Source organism: Mus pahari, chromosome 2 (genome assembly GCF_900095145.1).
Source record: "Mus pahari chromosome 2, PAHARI_EIJ_v1.1, whole genome shotgun sequence".
Lineage (NCBI taxonomy): Eukaryota > Metazoa > Chordata > Mammalia > Rodentia > Muridae > Mus > Mus pahari.
This window is the reverse complement of record NC_034591.1, coordinates 12,037,087-12,047,605: the sequence shown is the minus strand read 5'-3', so window position 1 is coordinate 12,047,605 and position 10,519 is coordinate 12,037,087.

Sequence of the window (10,519 nt, the reverse complement as noted above, 5' to 3'; positions counted from 1 at the left end):
AATGAAAAAAGAATTTAATTAATTTCTAGTTGAATTTTGTAAACTGTTTACTGAAGTGGAAACTTCTGGGGTTCTTTGAAAAGTTAGTTGTGTTGGATGGTGTTTTACTGGGTCAAAGATGTGAAGGAATATTTTCCTGACAAGGACACAGGTAAAAGGATAAAGCAGACTCATGAAGGAACATTTTACTGAAGCAGACACATGTGAAAGAATGTTCTGCTAAAGCAAGCACATGAAAGAATGTGTGATGAAGGACACTCATGTATTGATCTACCTTACTTTTCATAGTTGATCTCCATTTTTCCATAGAAAGAAAAGCACCAAAAAACTTCAGGTGGTATGCTGTGGCTTCTTGCCACTCCCTCAGACCCAGCCGATTGGCAGAATGATGTCAGCTGAGACAGACTCATGTAGAGTCTTGCTTAGATGGAATCCTGGGCTGAGGCAAGACACATGGTGCGGCAAGACCTGTGAAGGACACGTGGTATTTGGAGGGAGTATGAATAGGATTCAATTGACAGTGACAGAGGCTTGGCTTACGTGTAGAGCTAGCAGTGCCAAGCTTCTTGATCTCAACTCATTCCTGGTTTTGCTTCTGCTGAAAGAGGCACACCAAAGAACTTCTCCTGGTGTCCTTGTTGAGCCTTCTCTCTCCTGCTGACTCCTGCCAGTTCGACTGTTGCCTGGTTGTTCCTGCTAGGTCATACCACCATCCCTGCTATCTCAACTCTACCTAACTGTACTGCTGATATAGCCATGAAATGTTTGCAAGTGGAGTGAGCTGATGTTACTGACTGTTGTGAACTGAACTGCTGATTTCCTGACACAGCAAAAGAGATTTGCTCCAAAGAACCATCTCTAAATAGGTCCACTCCCCCCATCCCATTTCCAAATAACTTTTCTCTTCTACTACCTATGGTGGGTGGTGGACTAGAAGGGAGGTTGAGGAATTTAAGAACCATCATTAAAAGTATGCTTTGTAAAAATTGAATCTACAGATGACAAATCACAGTATAACTACATTCTTCTTTATAGGAACATCCTGTTTTTCTAGAACTATTTATTAAGTTTAGACTTTCTCCGGTGAGTGGTCTTGGCAATTATTTCAAACAGCATTTGTTGATTTCTGAGTTCGCATTTATATTTCATATCCTAACTCTTTGGTCAGTGTGGCCGTTTTGTTGTTCCTATAATTTTTATGATGTTTAAATTGGTATGTATATATTCTTCTCCATATTATACATAAACAGAGAGAGGGAGACCATGTTGTCTGTAAATATTGTTTCAATTTCTTTCCACCTTGGATGTCCTTTATTGCTTTTCTTTGGCTTAGCACTCCTTGTACTATATTTAATAAAAATCATAAACCTAGAAATTCTTATTTTGCTCTAAATCTTAAAGAGAAAGCTTTTGGCATTTCCTCAGTTAGTAGTGTCTTAGTCTTTGTATTATTGTGCAGGACATTTACTATATTGAGATACAACTCTTTTATATGTAGTTCACTGAGTGGTTAAGACCCACCAAAAATCAGCCAGGAGTAATGTTGTCTAATGTGATGTGCTAGGGACACATGTCTCCCCTCAGCACTGCCTCTGCTGTACATTCCTTCCACAGGCAAGTTGAGGATGAAGGATGCTCACTGTTAGCTTTCACCAACCAGTACCAAGATCTGGGGTAAAGCATCACCTTATTACCTTGTCCTACCCTTGATGAGCCAGTCTTACCCCGAGCTTTTCTGTCTAACGTTGAAACAGTGTTGGTGGAGGCAGTTGCTTTGCCATGTAGACTGATAGTACAAAACCTCAAGGGCCTGTAAAATATGAAAAGTCTTGTAGATCCTGAATTCTTGTACTCAACCTGAGCATGTTCAATAGTGTGTAGGTCTGTGGCTGAGACCAGGAAATTTCCATAACCTTGTCTATGAGCACAGGTTGTGTTTCATACTTAGTATTAGAAGACTGTTCATTTGTCATGAAAAAATGACAATAAATTATCGATGAAGCATGATTCTCACAGCCATGACGTTCCCTACCTTATTAAAAGGAAGGCAGGTTTGCATAGCTCTGTTTCAAAGTTATAACTGATAATTCAGTTCTACCCTGTACAAATTTCATGGTGTTCTCTATGCTATAGTGGAGGTTCTATATGTAAGGTGCTCAGTAGGGACTTTAGGCAACCAGATGCTGTTTCACTGTAATGGGTCTGATATCAACCAAAGAAAAAGCCCTGATCTAGTTTTTATTCACTGTTTTCCTGTGGAAAGGGGCTTACAGTTTTCTGTTTTCTCCAAATTGAAGCATTCCCTTTCTAGGGGCAGAGAAGATTCTTAGCATTCATGAAGCTAATTAGTCCTTCCACCTAACTCCAGATCAGATACTAAATTAACTCATAAGACCAAGGATTGTATAGACAGTAAAAAGTTGCTTCCCTTCCCTGAATCTCTCTGCAACTTAGGCAGAGACTCCAAAGACATAGCTTTCTGGAGTCCTTGCTCATGTTGGGGTATGCTTTTTCTGTGATTCAGCTGCCCCTGTTCAGTTCACCCATGTTCTAAGAAGTAAACACAATAAATTAGTTTACCAAACTAGACCTGGATACAATCATTGCATTGGCATGTCCTTCATGGCTCATCTGAGACAAATAGATGTTTGTTCACGTATCCTCATGTGGATCAAAACTGGGATCCTGTGTTCAGCCCAAGGCTCAGGCCTCTGAGCGAGGTGGACGTGGAAAGTTTGACTGTGCACAACCCCATGGCACTACTGGGCAGGCCTAGGGCTGTGAGAAGCTGCAGGACCCCACTGCAGGGGTGCGAGAGGTGCAGTCTGAAGTCTCCACAGACCTTCCAGTGTTGGACTCAGACTCTCAGGCACCACAGAGGCCAATGGAGTCCGCGGAAGAGCGGGTTCTTGGGTTCCTGGGCCTCGCAGAGGCCAGGGACTTCAGGCTCTCAGTCATGGACATCTCAGATGCTTCTGGGTGTATCAGAAGAGATAAGAACAGAGTGGGGACCCGGGGGCAGCCGGGCATGGCGAGGGCTCCAGCTGGTCCCAAAGGGACAAGAGAACTTGTCTTGATTGGGCAGCTAGTTGGGTTTGGCAGAAGCCCTGACTGGAGTACAGGGAGTCAGTCTGGTTAGATGTGCAGATCTTTAGCAGAAGACCTGCTCCATTGCTGCAGCACAGCGGATCCCTAAGGTGTTTAAAATTAGACATTCTAGTTTCTTCTCTGTTTCTTTAGCTCTCATTGTTGTAGTTTGGTTTATAATGCCAGATCTCTAAAGGATCTCACTTCTCCCTCATCTTGCCTTATTTGAGAACCTCTGTCCATTAAAGACATAAGAGCCTATCTGTCTGTATACTTCTTTGTAGTTAAGTTCTGACCATGTACTATGTATTTCTTCATGTTTCTCTCACTTCAGCCTTTTCAGTGTTGGACATGATGTCCTGATTTACTCTCATATGACATCCTTATGAGGACTTTTCAAATTAAGTCAGTTTCATCCTGGTTAATCATGGCATTTCAAGTCAATATACCTTACAATATTTTCCAGACACCAGAGCACTAGAATCTCATAGGGCATTTGATTTATGAATAGGAATATTAGGTCTTCTATAATTATGCACACCTTTGGTAATGCAATAGAAAAATGAAGGTGTACATTGGGTAGAGTGAAAAAATTTAAATATCCAGTATACTTTTTTGGTTATTGTAATGTTGAAACAATGAAAAAGCAATACTTAAAGGGGGGTTGGTTGATAACATTTCACCAATTAATAGAAATTCTCTTTAAATGAAAAATTCATACCCAAGCAACACAATTTCATATCCATGCTTTAAAACACACACCTAAAACAAACAAAAACCCACATAGCTCAAGAGGTCATAAATCCTAGAGAAGATCCCACTATTACATTTTGGCTATATTGAATCAGTAACACAGTCTCCTTTAATATTAATTTTGATACAAGTAGGTTAGTGCAGCTCTCAGCACTCAATGAAGACATTTCATTTTGCAGCACAGACTCTTGCAGAAAACCACAGCTGATCAAACTGCAGAGAAGAGGAGACGCTGGGCTGTGTCTAAACACAAACACTACACAGAAGTCTCCAGAAGCATTTCAGAAGAGCACCAAAAAAAAAAAAAAAAAAAAAAAAGGAAAAAGGAAAGAACTAGAGAACCAGGAGGACTTGCTAAGAAACAATGTCTTGTGGGCTTGACAGAGATGATGAACTCATAAATTCTCATAAGAGCTCTACAAGACAATGCCAACCAACATTCTAGCATGAAGTTGGAATGAATGGCTCATAGACCCCGCCCCTAGTTGAAGATCTAGAGGCAGTCAATTCCTCACCACAGTTTACCCATGTACCTGCACTCATGTCTAATGATTTGGGATCAGCCCCATACCTAAGTACATATCATTAACACAAGAGGATTTGAACTGCAGACTGGTAAGAGAGGACTTGTAAGAGAGAAGCTGGAAGAGGAAGTAGCATTAAATATGATGAAATGAATTACATTCATTCATAAAATTCTTTAAAAAAATAATAAAACACCAGTATGCTTATACTACATCTCAAAGGAAAAGTTATCTGAAGACCTTAAAATAAGATAATAAGAGATGAATGACTGTTAACTGTTCACATAAACAAAATACAAAATGTATTTTTTTAAAAAAATATTCTATTTAATGAGATAAAATACCCATTACTGAAATGTGCATATACTTTAAATTTTACTTCTCTAAACAATGAAAAAAGAAGTGTAGTTCAAGAATATAAAAAAAAAAATCTTAAAAATTACAAGGAGTTCTCAGCAATAGAACAGGAGAAATGGAAATACTCACACCTATTATTTCGAGTAGAAGGAGTGACAAAGATGAACAGTAGGAGGGATCAGTTTCCATAGACCGTACTGACAAGCAAAGGCTGTAGGCATCAGTAACAAGGGGTGCATGTAAAAGGACAGTTCTGTATCAAACACAGCTAACATAGCATCTAAGTGGCAGATTTTAATATTTTTTTTTCAAATGACTCACTGATAAGCATATTTAAAGGCAACTATATAAATGATGCTTGATCAATTATACACGTAGTGTTTGTCTGCTGAGAGCATTTTAATGAGTATTTATATGAGTTTATCCAAAGGAGATAAATCTTGCTATAAAAATAAGAGCTCATGATTCAAGTAATAAAACTTACTATGAGTTAATTTTTCTCCTACCAGATAGTGCCCTCTTTGCCCTTCACATTAACAGTCATATTCTGAGGTTTTCACTTATTCACAAAGCTGACATACAAAACTGTTTTAGTATAAAATAATAAAAGATACCACAGTGGCCATGCCAATAAATAAGGGATTATCATTCAGAATTTGAGTCCTAAGGACCAGCTGTCACTTTCACAGACAGGGGTATATTTTATAAAAGAACTTTAATTCTTTTTATTTTAAAGGAACCCATAGTCCCTACCTTCCATAAGAAATATACTTAGAATGATAGTATCAAACATGCATGCATACACACAAACACACACACACACACACACACACACACACACACAGAGCAAAGTTAGAAAATGGAAGCAATCATTACTTCTCTTGTTTCAAAAATGGTTAATCACCCTATGAGTTTGTAGTTCTGTTGGAGGTAATAAATAATCTCATTAACAGAGGTGGAAAAACCCTTATTTACTTTGCCTCATACACGATTTAACTACAGCTTTCTCCAGCATGACATGAAGCAGCAGTACTCATTTTATTGCTGACCATAGTCCCTTAGGTCACTGACCCAATCAGCTGCAAAAATGCCATGAACCTTAAGAGTACACTGAGACAGGCAGATGGCTTTATGCTTAATTTTATGAATTGACCTGTTTATTAATTCAAAACTGCATGAAAACTGTTCATGTCTGATACAGTACCACTGTTCTCCTGAGCCAAAACCTGAGACAATTTTAAATATTTTAGTTAGAAAATTGCCCCAAATAAGGATAACCACACTGTACTGGTTAATTTTGTGTCAACTTGACACAAGCTGGAGTTATCACAGAGAAAGGAGCTTCAGTTGGGGAAATGCCTCCATAAGATCCAGCTGTAAGGATCTCAATAAGTGATCAAGGGGCGGGGGAGGCCCTCTTGTGGGTGGTGCCATCTCTGGGCTGGTAGTCTTGGGTTCTATAAGAGAGCAGGCTGAGCAAGCCAGTGGAAGCAAGCCAGTAAAGAACATCCCTCCATGGCCTCTGCATCAGCTTCTGCTTCTTGATCTGCTTGAGTTTCAGTCCTGACTTCCTTGGTGATGAACAGCAATATGAAAGTATAAGCCGAATAAACCCTTTCCTCCCCAACTTGCTTCTTGGTCATGTTGTTTGTGCAGGAATAGAAACCCTGACTAAGACACACACTCAAAATAGCAATGTCGATTGGAATTATGGCTAAGACTCAAGTATTCTCCAGAGTCTAAGGAGTGCTGGTCAATAATGGCCCAGCCCTAAGGAATTTTGGTCATTTATGACCATCAATAATGTGCAAATGACCAACATTTTGAATGGAGGCAAGTTACTGTCTGCTTTGAACAGTCTAAATATTCTAGGATCCTCTGATCAGAACAAATCATTCAATTTAGAGTCTAAACCTTAGAATATGTAAACAAAAGAATGATGATGATGATGATGATGATGATGATGATGATGATGATGATGATGAAAAACAACTCAGTTACACTTCAGTATATCAATCATTTTTGCTTCCTTGAATTTGGTCCTTGATTATGGCTTTCCAGTATTCTTCCATGATAAAATGAGAAACACATAAACGGGTTGTGCTACACATGTTAGACTTCTCAGGTTAGCTTTTCAGAAAGTAAGGTTCTGATTGAATTGTAAGTTCTAGGAGACACTCCTTCATGAAGCTTCATTTTCTTTGTAAAAGAATAAATCACAGAATGGTGGTTTTAAAGAAGTAAGCATTTGCCAAATATTTTCTGGAAAATGAATAATCACAGTATTCCTTGTCATGGGAAATGACTATTATCGATATCTTTTCAGTTATAGAATTGGAGCTCATGAGTAAACACTATGTTTGGGGAAAATTTATTCTGACACTGGGAATTTGGAAGCATGTCAATATTAAGCACTTTCCTGATTGTTCCTTGTGGATCTGCTAAAGAATATAATATTAATGAAGAAGCAATGATGAAACTCATATAACTTATTAAACTAACAGTTTTCAACCAATCTATGTTACTTCCTTCCCTCTGGCAAATGCATTCATTGCCCCTCAAAGGAAATAGCTTCATTTAATCAAGATAAATGTTATATAGTACTTTCTGTCACTATAAAAATGAAAACTTTTTAAATCTGAAAGCTATGGATTGAAAGGCAGGTGGATTGCTTTCAGAATAACTTAAGTAGACTAGAGGCAGAGAAATAAAAAACAAAGCCACAGGATCTTCAACATCCCATAAGGCAGATATCTTACTGGCCATACTGAGTTGGAGAGTATTTTTGGAACACATCCTAGAAGTTTATTCCTTAGAAGTAGCTTCCATAGTCATTACTACTCCAGGAAACCTTTTATTTCCATCATCATGCTTAGCCACAGAAAAAGGTATCCAAGCAATGAAATAATTACTTGGAGACACCATCTTCTTTTTACTGGCTTTCTGTTTTCAAAAGGCTGGTGGTTCACTAGTGAGTTATGTGTTCAGTCACTGTTAAATGACTTGACTAGTATTTTGTTGACACTAAAGATCTAGCAAAAGTTTGGTAGATATATATATTTAATTCATATTCTTTCCCATGCTGGCTAGAACATCAATGAGAGAAAATGTTCACATAACACTGGCCTAAGGGCAAGGCCGTGAGAAATTTTCTCAGTTAGGGATTGATATGGAATGGTCCAGACGATTATAGATGATACCATCCTTGTTAGTTGATCTGGGGATATATAGATAATAAAATGAAATGGCTAATATGACAAACCAGTAACCAGCACTCTTCTATGGCCTCTGTTTCAGGCATCATCTCCAGGTTCCTGCCCTGGTTGAATTATTTTCTGACTGCCTTTAATGATAAAGTATGATATAGAAATGAAAGTGAAATAAACCCTTTCCTCCTCAAACTGCTTTTCATCATAGCAATGAAATTCCTAACTAAGACATTTCCTCATGTCATTTCTATGTCCATTGTTATTTTTATAATAACCTCTAACCTGAGATTCTGTCTTTCTATTTAAGAATTTGAGTTGTCAGCTTTAAGATAAGGACCTCCTATTTTCATAAGCCATCACTGCATAATCATCTTATATAACTGAAAATTTCTACCAGGTTCCACTTTAATCAATTTAATTTTATGTTGGGTGAATTCATTATCCCTGAAGAAACTGAAAGATCAAGGACTCTCCCCTATATTATAAGGACATTAGTTGTTAGAGCTGCACTTTGAAGCTGCAATGAATCCATGGCATTTAACAATGCCCTGTCAAACTCCACTATCGCAGTGACAATGATGGTGTTGATGATGATGATGATGACGACGACGACAATAGCATCGATGATGGCCATTTACTTTTCATAAAGCCCAGTAGATGTGAGCCTTTTTCTATCAAATACACCTACTAATGCAATCAATTACAGTGGTTACACAAAAGCTTTTTTTAAGATCATTATATTGTCAGTTGCTTTAATGTTGTTCTGCTATTATACAGCTGTCATTTTTTAAAAAGAATTTTATCTACTTCTGTAAGTATGGTCTTATATTAAAGTGGAGCATTCCAGTGTTCTAAAACTTCAGTTGAGACAGAATTGATCATATTGCTATAAGGATAAGGACATATGCTGCTTGACTAAATGGAAAATAAAACATAAATTATGCATATACTTACAAAGTAAAGAAGCTTTGAAATATCAGTTATTTGAAGAAAACCCTTATATTTTAGCCTTTCTATAAGAGCATCCCAGACTGCATTATTCCATACATATGCCTCAGTGACTTTTTAGTATGAAAGAAGCTTTAACTGGTCCAAATTTTTGAACAAAGCTCCAATATTAAACATGCAGTCATACACAGATTGTTGGATATTCAATACAGGCTTTTCTTTTGGATTTACCATCCAAACCAGTTTCCAGGCTCATGAGGCTTCTCTGTAGCTCTCCAGGAAATAAGCCATGTTGACTTAAAATTATGTACTTTTCTGATTTCCAGTTTTGCTCTTTTTCAGAGTACAGCTAGGAATGCACAGTAATTTACCCATACTATTGACTGAATGGATGTCATGGGCTAAGGGTTTGTTCTCTTCTGGATAGAATAATTGCATTTTAATAAGGTGTTTTGATTTCCCAGAATTTCTAATGTCACAACACAGTCTTTAAAAAAAAAGCCAAATCTGATTCATGGAGACTACTAATTAGCTCTCATCTTCAAGACATTTAGCAGCATACCTTATCTTTTACATAAACAAAAAAATATAATGAAAAAATAAAAATTAATCCTAACTCATTCATTTGTAATTTCAACTTTCATTTTCTTTCCATGTGAATAATTAAGCAGAGTTCATTAAACAACCTTTGACTTGTACCATTCTCATGTAGCATGCAGTAAAGACATGTATAGACTTGGGAACAGGTTTTTCAACATGAATAAGTAAATAGTGTATAAAACAACCTTCTCACTGTACCCTTCCTAAGAGTAAATGCAAAATATGTATAACATGCAGTAAAGAGGTATATATAGGGTGTTAGAAACAGGCTTGTGTTGGGTGTGTGTGCATGTGTGTGTGTGTGTGTGTGTGCATGTGTGTGTGTATAAGAGGAAGAAGGATGTAAAGGGGGAAGAGAAGGAGTGAGGGAGGGAGAGGGAGAGAGAGGGGGTCAGGGAGAGGGAGAGGGAGAGGGAGATGGAGAGGGAGACAGAGATGGAGACGGAGACGGAGACGGAGATGGAGAGGGAGAGGGAGGAGTGGTGGCATGGGCCTTCTCTTTTTTTTCTAAGTCTTGAATTAGAAGTTTCCATTTCTGGAATGAAGCAAAATTGCCCTGGAATAGCACTATTTTCTTTTCTTCTCCCTTAAGTTTTATTGTCATTGAAGTGGCTGCAGTAAGACTGACTGGTGATGACAACTGGTGACAACTGGTCTTGGCTCACTTGATTCATGATGCCTCAGCATTGTTCTGTCACCATTAACAGCACTAAGTTCAGACAGGCTGTTATGTTAGGGCTGAAATCTTGATTGGTTTCATGGAATGGGGGTATATTCTTTGTCAAATGAGTCTCTCCGTCACTAAACAAGTCCACCAAGAGGGTAAGATTTCTAATAAGCTAGCAGCCACTGTCTCTTGTAACCAAATCATGGGAGTGATTTTGTGTGTCATATTCATTACCAATAAACCAATAGTTTTAATTTACACACCAGTGCAAAGTTAATAAAAAAACATGGACCAAAGGAAACCATCTTAAATCAGGGATTTTAGGAGAATTATGTGTGTGTGTGTGTGTGTGTGTGTGTGTGTGTGTGTGTGTG